Here is an 11,405-nt window from a genome sequence, read left to right on the forward strand (position 1 = left end):
ATTTCTCTGGGGACTTAAGCTGGTGGGCATCATCTTTGTATTCTCCTCTCTACCACTCCCTCTCACTGCAATCTCTTGAAGGAGAGCTGTTTTCATCCTCTGGCACCCTGATTTGTGCGGTAGCTACATGGATAATACCTCTAAATCACCTGGCTCTTATGGCCAGGGGAGCTTATGTTTAAAGGTCCCAGAGGACTGTAACCCACAGAGACACAGTTCTTAAAGGGCCACCACACTGAAAGCACAGCAAAAGGCAACAGAAGGAGAAACCACATCTTTCTGTGAAAAGAGGCTTAACAGCTTATCTTGGTAACTGGGACCTGAAGGTCAGGATTATAATTAAACACACATCTAAGCACCCACAGTAATCTTCTCCAGAAACCTCATGGAGTAGATTTTGTGTTCTCCCTCTACCATGTTTCACATGGCAAGTACCTCTCAAAAACTGGTGCATCAGACACATACAAAAGCCCCACTCTATGTCTCTTGCTAAGTTTTATGTCTTATGCCTCAGTGTTTGTTGTTGCCACCCAGGAGATGTCCCTTAAGTGCCTACCTCTGGTGGTCACTGAGAGTTGCATTCCCGGGTCTCACGGGACCTTAAGGAATAAACTGGTGTTTCTTGGCAGTATAACACTCAAGTCATTGTGCAGAAAGCAAAATAAAACACAACCCAGTCTTTCATGAAAGAGACTTATTTGCCATGCCTGGACTTTCAGCCTCAGAAATCACCTTCTCCTTTGACACACAAAAAGGGGCCAACTGAATTGCACTGCAGGGATGAGGTCTTTGGAGACTCTCTTTGTGCTCTCCCTCTGTCTCACTTCAGACCACTTGTATCTCCTGGAAAGGACCTTGTATGCTATTCTGGCATGCTCATTTTTGTGACTGCCACTCAAGGGACACCTCTAGATAGTGTCCAGTAAGACCTATGATTGCAGTCACATAAAACTGTATATTTGCATACTCTAAAACTTGCTGCCTGACGGTCTGGCTCCAATAAGCCCAAATCTACATGCTGAGATATTCCCATTTAGAATATTAACACCAGGAAATACTGGTAGCCACTAAAAATAAAATTGGCTGTTTGGAAATCACAAATATTTCAGAGACAACCAAAAGGGCAGGGTTTAAAGATAAAGTTTCTATATGAGGTCATTCCTTCAATCGTGGAAGAAGTCGCTTTTTTATCGAATGAATAAAAACCTGGGTGGCTCAGTCAGTTAAGCATCTGATTCTTGGTTTTAGCTCAGGTCATGATCTCACAGTTCATGAGTTCGAACCCCATGTTGGGCTCTGTGCTGCTGGTCTGAAGCTTTCTTGGGGTTCTCTCTCTGCCCTTTCCATGCTCATGCACACACTCTTTCTCAAAATAAACAAATTTTAAAAATTAAACAAATAAAAACCAACATAAAGTCAAACAAAGAGAAGAAACAGAGGAGTATCTTCCAAAAGAAAAAACAAAACCTCAGAAAAAGCCCTTAACCAAATGAATAAATCTATGTGCCTGTTCGCAGGGATCTTTACTGAGTTGGGAGAAGAATGGATGAACACATGGAGAACTTCAACAAAAAAGACAGACACTATAATCAAGTATCAAATAGATGTCAGAGAGCTAAGGAATACATTAAATGAACTGAAAAATACACTAGACGTTCAACAGTAGACTAGATGAAGTAGAAGAAAGGTTCAGTGAACTCAAACACAGTAATAAAACTCATCCAATGAGAGCAATAACAACAATGAAAAAGAAAGAAAGAAAGAAAAAAAGATAGCTTAAGGGACCTACAGAACATCATAAAGCAGACCATATTTAGCATTATAGGGGTCCCAGAAGGAGAAGAGAGAAAGGGTAGTAAGCTTATTTGCAGAAATAATGGCTAAAACTTCGATAACCTTAGGAAGGAAACAGACATCCAGATCCAGAATCCCCAAGAGTGCCAAACAAAATGAACCAAAAGAGAACCGAAGCAAAACACATAAAATGTCCAAAGTTAAAGACAAGAAGAGCCTCTTAAAAGCTGAAAGAGAAAAAGCTACTTGTTAGGTACAAGAGAACTATCACCAGATTTATTTTCAGCAGAAACTTTGAGGGCCAGAAGGAAGTTGTAAGATATTTTCAAAATGCTGAAAGGAAACAACTATCAACTCTACATAGCAGTTACCATTTAGAACAGAAGGAAAGAGAGAGTTTTCCAAACAAGCAAAATCTAAAGGAGACTACCACTAAACCCTTCTTATAAGAAATACTGAAGACATTTCTTCAAGCTGAAAATATAGATTGCTTATGAGTAATAGGAGAACAGATTAAAGTATAAAACTCACTGGTAAATATAAACATGCAATAAAATTTAGAATATTCTAATGTTGTAAGGTTGGTGGATTAACCCTAACTTGTACAAGAAAACAGAGGCAATAATCTAATATCAGCCTTATCAACATATTTATGCATATGTTTCCTCAGGCAAGCCAAACAAAATTAAAAAATGAATTATTGGGACTACACCAAAATAAAAAGCTTTTTCACACTCACCTAAACCATCAACAGAACAAAAAGGCAACTTACTAAATGACAGAAGATACTTTCCAATGATATATCTGTAAAGGCCTAATAATCAATGTATATAAAGAACTACAACTCAACACCAAAAATACAAACAATCTTATTTTAAAAATGGCAGAAAACCTGAATAGACATTTTTCCCAAGAAGACATACTGAAAGCCAACAGAAAAATGAAGAGCTGCTCAATATTACTCATCATCAGGATTTGATACAAATCAGAACCACAATGAGGTATCATCTCACACAAGTCAGAATAGCTAGTATTAAAACAAACAAACAAAGCATTGGTGAGAATGTAGAGAACAAGGATCTCTCATACACTGTGAAAGGGAATGTTAATTGGTGCAACAATTGTGGATATTCTTCAAGAAATTTAAAATAGAAATACAATATAATGCAATAATTCTATTACTGGGTATTTACCCAAAGAAAATGAAAACAGTAATTTCAAAAGATATATGTACCCCTATATTTATTGCAGCCTTATTTACAATAGCCAAGATATGGAAGCAACCTGTGTCCATAGATGCATAAATGGGCAAAGAAAATCTTAAAAAAATAATAACAATATTAATATTATTCTACCATACAGAGAATAAGATCTTGACATTTCCAACAACATGGATGGATCTAGATGTTATTATAAGTTAATTTAGTGAACTAGAGAAAGACACCATATGATTTCACTTCTGTTTGGAATCTAAAAAAGAAAACGAAAACAAAAAAGGCAGAAATAGGCACATAAATACAGAGAATTAATGGTTGCCATGAGTGTAAGATAAGATGGAAAAATGGGTGAGTGGGAGGCATAGTCATCCAGTTATGCAATGAGTAAGTTACCAGGATCAAAGGTAGCACATAGAGAATATAGTCAATGATCCTATAATACTGTTGTATGGTGACAAATGGTATCTACACTTGTGAGAGCATAGCATAATGTACAGAGGTATTTAATCATTAAGTTGTACACCAAGACTAATGTAATACTGTTCACCAACTATACTCCAATAAAAAAATTAATGACATTCAGTGGCTGAATGGGTAAAAAACAAACAAACAAAAAAAAACCCTTGGGGCACCTGGGTTGCTCAGTTGGTTAAGCAACCAACTCTTTATTTCAACTCAGATCATGTTATCACAATTCGTGAGTTCAAGCCCCACATCAGTTTCTGCACTGTTGGTGAAGATCGAGATTCTCTTTCTGTCACTCCCCTTTTCACACAGACTCTATGTATCAAAATAATTAAATAAACATTAAAAATACCCAAGACCCATCAATATGCTGCTTACAAGAGACTCACCTCAAATATAAGGAGACCCACACACTGAAAGTGAAGGAAAGGAAAAAGATATTCCATTAACATAGAAACAAAAAGAAAGCTGGTTAGATGTACTAACATCAGACAAAATAAATTTTACAACAAAGACTGTGATATAAGAAAAAGAAGGGCGTTATATAATGATAAAGGGGGTCAATCCAACAAAAGAATACATTTGTAAATATATATTACCCAACAAAAAACAACTCTACACATAAAGCAAATATTTACAGACCTAAAGGGAGAAATAGACCATGACACAAAAGTAGGAGTCATAACTTGCACCAATGGATAGATCATCCCAGTCAGAAAATCAATAAGGAAACATGAGCTGTAAATGACACATTAGACTAGATGGACTGAAAAGATATATAGAGAACAAATTCTATCCAAAAGCAAAAGCTCATATATTCTTCTCAAGTGCAAATGGAGCATTCTCTAGGATAAATCATATTAGGCCACAAAATGAATCTTAATAAATTTAGGAAGTTAGAAATCATACCAATGATCTTTTCCAAACACAATGTTGTGAAAGTAAAAATCATTTACAAACGAAAACTGACAAATCACAAATACATGTAGATTAAACAACATACTAGTAAACAAACAATGAATCAAAAAAGATACCAAAAGAGAAATTTAAAAATGCAGTGAGTCTAATGGAAATACAACATACCAAAACTTATGAGTAGCAGCAAAAGAAGGTGTATCAGGAAGTTCATAGTCATAAATGACTACATTAAGAATACTGATAAATCTTGGGGTACCTGGGTGGCTCAGTCGGTTAAGTGTCCGACTTCAGCTAAGGTCATGATCTCACAGTTGGTGAGTTTGAGCCCTGCGTCAGGTTCTGCTGACAGCTCAGAGCCTGGAGCCTGCTTCAGATTCTGGGTCTCCCTCACTCTCTGCCCCTCCCCACTAACACTCTGTCTTTCTCTCAAAACAAAAAATTAAAAAAAAGAATATTAATAAATCTCAAATGAACAACCTTACTCCTCAAGAAACCAGAAAATGGGGGACAAATGAGGTCCAAAATTAGCAGAAGGAAGGAAATGACAATGATCAGAGATCAAAGAAATGAAACAGAGACTGAAGAGACAATAAAAAAGATAAATGAAACTAAGAGCTAGTTCTTCAAAAATAGAGAAGTGCCAAGCATTTAGTTAAACCCATCAAGAAAAAAGGGCTACAATAAAATCAGAAATTAAAGAAGAGACATTATAACTGATACCACAAAAATACAAAGAATTTTTAGAGATTAATATGAAGAATTATAAACCCCCAAACTGTACAAGCTAGAAGAATTGGATGAATTCCTCAGATAATATAATTAACAATAATCACTCATGAAGAAATAGAAAATAGGAACAGACTGATTACTAGCAAGGAGTTTGAATCACTAATCAAAATCTCCCAACAAACCAAAGTCCAAGAACATATAGGTTCTCTAGAGAATTACACAAATATTTAAAGGATAATACCAATTATTCTCAAGCTCTACAAAAAAAAAAGAAAAAAAAAAAAGAAAACCCTTCCAAATGATATTACAAGACCAGCATGATAATGATACCAAAACCGGACACAGGCAAGACACACACATATACACATACACAAATTTTGGGCCAATATCTTGATAAACATAAGATACAAAAATTCTCAACAAAGTATTAGCAAGCAAAATTCACCAATATATTAAAATACTTTTACACCAAGATCAAGTGGGATTTATTCCAGGGATGAAGGATGGTTCAACACCCACAAATCAATGTGATGTGCCACACTAACAAAAAGAGGGGTAAAAGTCAGAAGATAAATTCAATACACACAGAAAAAAGCATTTGACAAAATTCAACATCCATTTAGGATAAAAATTCTCAACACTGTGGGTATAGAGTCAATGTAACACAATATAGTAAAAGCCATACGTGATAAACTGATAGCTAACAATGCATACAATGGTGACAAGCTGAAAGATAAGGAAAAAAACAATGATGACTACTCTAAACGCTCTTAACCAACATAGTACTCGAGGTCCTGGCCAGAACATTTAGGCAAGAAAAATAAAAGGCATCCAAATTGGAAAGGAAGAACGTCACAATTTGCACATGATATAATATTATATATAGAAAATCCTCAAGATTCTCCAAAAAAACCCTATAAATGAATGCAATAAGTTTGTAGGATACAAATACCAGTATACAAATATCTGTTGGGTTTCTATCCACTAACAACAAACTCTCAAAAAGAGGTTAGTTAAACCATCTTATTTACTATTTTATCAAAAAGAATACCTAGGAATAAATTTAACTAAGGAGGTCAAAGACCTGTACTCTGAAAACTAGAAAACATTCATTAAATAAACTGAAGAAGATACAAATAAATGGGAAGATATTCCATGCTTATGAATTGGAATAATATTGTTAAAATGCCCATATTAACCAAGCATAATCCCCAATTTAGTAGATCAAATTATTATCACAATTTGAATGGCATTTTTCACAGAAATAGAATAGACCTATGATTTGCATGGAATCACAAAAGACCCCAAATAGTCAAAGCAATCATAAAAAGATCACAACTGGAGGCATCACACACTTCCTAATTTCAAACTATATTATAAAATTATAGTAATCAAAATAGTATTGACATAAAAAACAAACACATAGATCATTAGAAGACACTTTAGAGTCCTGAAATAAACCTGTGCACAAATCTTCCATTTATGACAAAAGAACCAAGAATATGCAATGTTAAAAAGACTGTCTCCCCAATAAATGGTTCGAAAATAGGATAACCACAAGCTAAAACATAGAACTGAACCACTTTCTTACACCATACACAAAAAGAAATTCTAAATTGATTAAACATGTGAATATAAGACCTGAACCCATAAAACTCTTGGAAGAAACATAGGCGGGGCACCTGGGTGGCTCAGTTGGTTAAGCGTCTGACTCTTGATTTCAGCTCAGGTCATGATCTCACAGCTCATGGTTTCAAGACCCTTGTTGGGGTGTGTGCTGACAGCAAAGAGTCTACTTGGGACTTTTTCTCTCCTCTCTCTCCTCCCTCTTTCCTTCCTGCCCTCTCCCTGCCTCTCTCTGTGCTCACCACCCCCTTCTCTCAAAATAAATAAACATTTTTTTTAGAAAAGAAACATAGGCAATGCATTCCTTGACATTGATTTGGTCCTAGTGATGACTTTTTAAGTATGATTCCAAAATCAACTAAAGCAAAAACAAACACAGGGCTATATTCAAATAAAAAGCTTCTACAGACCAAAAGAAATCAACAAAATGGAAAGGCAACCTACTGCATGGGAGAAATTATGTGTAAATCTTATATTTGAGAAGACACTAATATGCAAAATATATAAAAACACTCTTACAACTCAGTACCCTTCACTGAAAAAATTTGGATTAAAAAATGGGCAGAGGATCTGAATAGAATTTTTTCCCAAAGAAGATACACAGATGACCAAAAGGTATATGAAAAAAGATGTTCAGCATTACTAATGATCAGGAAAATGTAAATTAAAACTACAAGGTATGAGATATTACCTTATACCTGTGAGAATGACTATTATCAAAAGGACAAGAAATAATTAGTGTTGGTGAGGATATGGAGAAAAGGGAACCCTTGTGCACTGTTGGTGGGAATGTAAATTGGTGCAGGCACTGTGGAAAACAATGTGGAGTTTCCCCCCAAATTAGAACTACCATATGATTCAGCAACTCCATTTCTGGGTATTTACCCCAAAAAAACCAAAAACACTAATTTGGGAGGTGCTTGGGTGGCACAATTGGTTAAGCATCCGACTGTTGATCTCAGCTCAGGTCATGATCTCAGTTTATGCCTTCAAGGCCAGCATTAGGCTCTGCACTGATGGCACAGAGCCTGCTTGGGATTCTGTCTCTCCTTTTCTCTGCCCCTACCCTGCCTGTTCCCCCTCTCTCCCCTTCTCCTCTCTCTCTCTCAAAATAAATAAACTTAAAAATTCTTTAAAAACCCTACTAATTTGTGTAAATTAGTAAAAACCCTACTAATTTAATGTTCACTGCAACATTAAAAAATCCTGTGTTCACCAATGGATAAAAACAAACTATATATATATATATATATATATATATATATATATATAGTGGGTGTGTTTGTACTGGGGTGTGTGTGTGTTTATGATGAAAAATTATTCAGCCATTAAAAAAAAGCAAAGCATGCCATTGCCATTTGCAACATGGATGGACTTTGAGAACATTACATTAAGTGAAGTAAGAGCAAGACAAATACTTTTGATCTTAGGTGATTATGGCACCAGTGGCAGTGACACTAGTAATCCTTTTAGCAGAGTTTAAAATCAAAGTGGCAGGTGAAATTCTGAAAGGTGACACAGCCTGCAGCTGGAGGGTCCTGTGCTCTTCAGCAACACCCACGTGTCTGAGAAAGACCTTCATGATTTGGGGGAGGGAAAAGAATGATAACAAGGCAGACAAGAAGAACAGGGAGAACATGTTTTTTATAACTGGTCCCAGGGTTTCAGGAAGAGGTCCAAGGTCAAACGTCTGGAACTATTCCATTCAAGGATCCCCCTACTGGGCCATAGGCACATCAAAAGTCCCACACCTCCTCCAGCTCTGTTTCCAATTTTTTTTAACACCCGCTTTTTTTTTTTTTTTTTAAATTAAAACAAGCTTGATCTCAACTTTTACAAGGAGTTGGCTCAAGTAAGAGAAACCAAAACCTTGGGTTATATCGCCACCTTGTGGAAAACAAAAGAAGGACTTCTAACTGCCAAACTGTTCAACTGTTAAATCATGTAAAATGATGTAAAGCATTATCTACTTCCAGCGTGGCAGTAGAGACACATTTCATTAAGCACTCTCAAAAATTATAGGAATATGGTACTGCAAAAAGAAATTGACAATTCTCCAGCAATTGAACTAAAATATATGGAATTGTGTAATCTATCTGATAAAGACTTCAAAATACCTGTTAAGAAGAAATTCAACAAGCTTCAAGAGAACCCAAGAAGACTATCAAATGAATTCAGGAATAAAATTAATGAACACAAGAAATTATTTACTAGATTTTCAAATTCTAAAAGAGAAACTAACCGAAATTCTAAAGCTAAAGAAATCAAAGAGTGAGGTTAAGAATACTTTAGAAATTACTGGAGGGTACTTGGTTAGTTCAGTTGGTTGAGCATCCGACTCTTGATTTCATCTCAGGTCATAACCTTGAAGTTCATGGGATCAAGCCTCACATGTGGCTCTGTCCTGACAGCACAGACCCTGCTTGGGATTCTTTTTCTCTCTCTCTCTTTCTCTCTCTGTCCCTCCCCTGCTCCTTCATTCTCTCTCTCTGTCTCAAAATAAATAAACAGAAAGCACTGAAAATATAGCAGATTAAGGGGAAGAGAGAAGAAGAAATCGTAAGATAGGAACAAGACATTAGTCAGGTTAGAGGAGAGAAGATAACTAAGTTTTTTTTTTTCCTGAAGTCAAGAAACCCTCTGAGAGTTACCAAACTGCATTAGAAAAACCAGAATAATCTTATACCAGATGGATAAGAGTGGGAGAAATGGACAGAGAGTTTTCTTAAAGCAATAGTAACAATGAATTTCACAGACTTAGGGGAGCAAATGGACATAAGAAGCTAATATAACACTTATCACCTCAGAACAAAAAGACTTTCTCCAATACATTATGATGAAACTGTCAAAATCTATGATAAAGAATTGTAAAAACAAGAAAAATAGACAGTATCCTACAAAAGAAACCCTATTAGGGTATCAGCAGATTTCTCAGGAGAAATTCCATAGGCCAGAATAGAGTTGGAATGACATAACCAAGTGTTGAAAGAAAAATTGCTAGCCAAAAATACTCTACATAGTGAAGTTATCCTTCAGAAATAAAGGAGAAATAAAGGCTTTCCCAGACAAACAAATCTGAGGGAGTTTATGATCTCTAAATCTGTTAAAAGAAACCTTGAAAGCAGCTCTTTAAGTTAAAAAAAAAAATTCGAAAAACTCTGTTAATGTGAACACTAGCCAGAATTAGAAAACTTTAACTGTTTTAGAACAGATCATTTAACCATTATGCTACAATTAAGCACTTAAGAGAAGAAAAGCATTAAAATTATAACTACAATTTTGTAACCAATTCATAAAATAAAATAAATTTGACAGCAAAAAAAAAAAAAAAGAGGAGGAAAAAGTGGAAGGAACCATTATAGGCAAAGGAAGATAAAATGCTATCACCAGAAAAAATAAACTGTTTTATTTAAGAGATGTTGTATGTAAACCTCAAGGTAACCACAAAGCAAAAATCTATAGCAGAGACCTAAAACATGAAAGGGCGGGGGGGCGGGGGTATTGAGCCAGTCACCATAGAAAATCATCAAGTTACAAAGGCCAACACAACCAGAAGGTAAGAGAAACAACAGAGATAGAAAATAACCAGAAGGCACAAGATAAAATGGCAGTAGCAAGTCCTTACATCAATAATCTCTGTAAGCCCAACTGATTTGAACTCAGTAATCAAAAAGCACACAGTGGCTGGATGGGTAAAAAACAACATCCATTTATATGGTACATAAAACAGATTTGTTTTGGCAGCACCTGGGTGACTCAGTTGATTAAGTGTCCAGCTCTTAAGTTCAGCTCAGGTCATAGATCTCACACTTTGTGAGTGTGAGTCCCATGTTGGGTTCTGTGCTGACAGTTTGGAGCCTGCTTGGGATTCTGTCTTTTCCTCTCTCCCTGCCCCACCCCTACTCATTATGTGCTTGCTTGCTCTCTCTCTGTCTCTCTCTCTCAAAATAAATAAACTTAAAAAAAATATAGAAAGACTCATTTGGGCTCTGAAGACACACATAAGTTCAAAATGAAGGGATGGAAGATATTCCAGGCACATAAAAACCAAAATAAAGTGGGCCAGCTTAACTTAAAATCGATTTCACGCCAAAAATGGTAATGAGAGAAAAAAATTGTATTATAAAACAGAGGTCAATACCTCAATAAGACAAAACACTCGTAAGTATGTATGCTCCTAAGACTCAAGCACCAAAAATATATTAAGCAAATACTAACAGACATAATGGAGAAAGAGACAGTATAGTAAAAGAATATTTCAATGCCCCACTATTAACAATGGATAGATCATCCAGACAGAAAATGATCAAGGACATACTGGAAATGAACCACACTTTAGAACAAATGGACTTAACAGACATATCCAGAACATTCTTTCCATAAACAGCACAATACACATTCTTCTTGGGGGGAGGTGATTAAGATTGCAGAGTAGGACGATCCTGAGCTCACTTCCTTCCAAAGACAAAACAAATCTGTAACTACATATGAAAAACTACTTCTGAAAACTAACTGAAAACTAGCTGAACAGATTTTACTACAACGAAAGATTTAAAGAAAACGCCAAATCAAGATGAGTAGGAAGAGCAGACCCACAGTCTAGTCAGGATCCAAACCCCTGAAGCAGGAGGGATATCACCATAGAGGCCCTCCCTG

This window comes from Prionailurus bengalensis, chromosome A1 (genome assembly GCF_016509475.1).
Source record: "Prionailurus bengalensis isolate Pbe53 chromosome A1, Fcat_Pben_1.1_paternal_pri, whole genome shotgun sequence".
NCBI classification, from domain to species: domain Eukaryota; kingdom Metazoa; phylum Chordata; class Mammalia; order Carnivora; family Felidae; genus Prionailurus; species Prionailurus bengalensis.